Source organism: Buceros rhinoceros, unplaced genomic scaffold, assembly GCF_000710305.1.
Source record: "Buceros rhinoceros silvestris isolate BGI_N320 unplaced genomic scaffold, ASM71030v1 scaffold25920, whole genome shotgun sequence".
In the NCBI taxonomy this organism is placed as follows: Eukaryota; Metazoa; Chordata; class Aves; order Bucerotiformes; family Bucerotidae; genus Buceros; species Buceros rhinoceros.
Genome location: NW_010390569.1, coordinates 26,681 through 26,922, shown reverse-complemented (window position 1 = coordinate 26,922; position 242 = coordinate 26,681).

The window sequence follows — 242 nt, the reverse complement described above, 5'->3', positions numbered from 1 at the left end:
AAAACCCCTGACCTGCCACTGTGCTCTGAGAGCCCCACACCTGCTCTGCAGCCTGAAAGAGCCGGCCACGCTGCTTCCCCACATAGGCGAGGAGGAGACAAGGTGGGGAGCATTTCTCTGTGGTCCTATGGGACAAGGCCATAGAATCACCAACTGGTTTGGGTTGAAAGGACCTTCGCAGCTCACCCAGTCCAACCCCTGCAGGGAGCAGGGACACCTGCACCAAGAGCAGGGTGCTACGA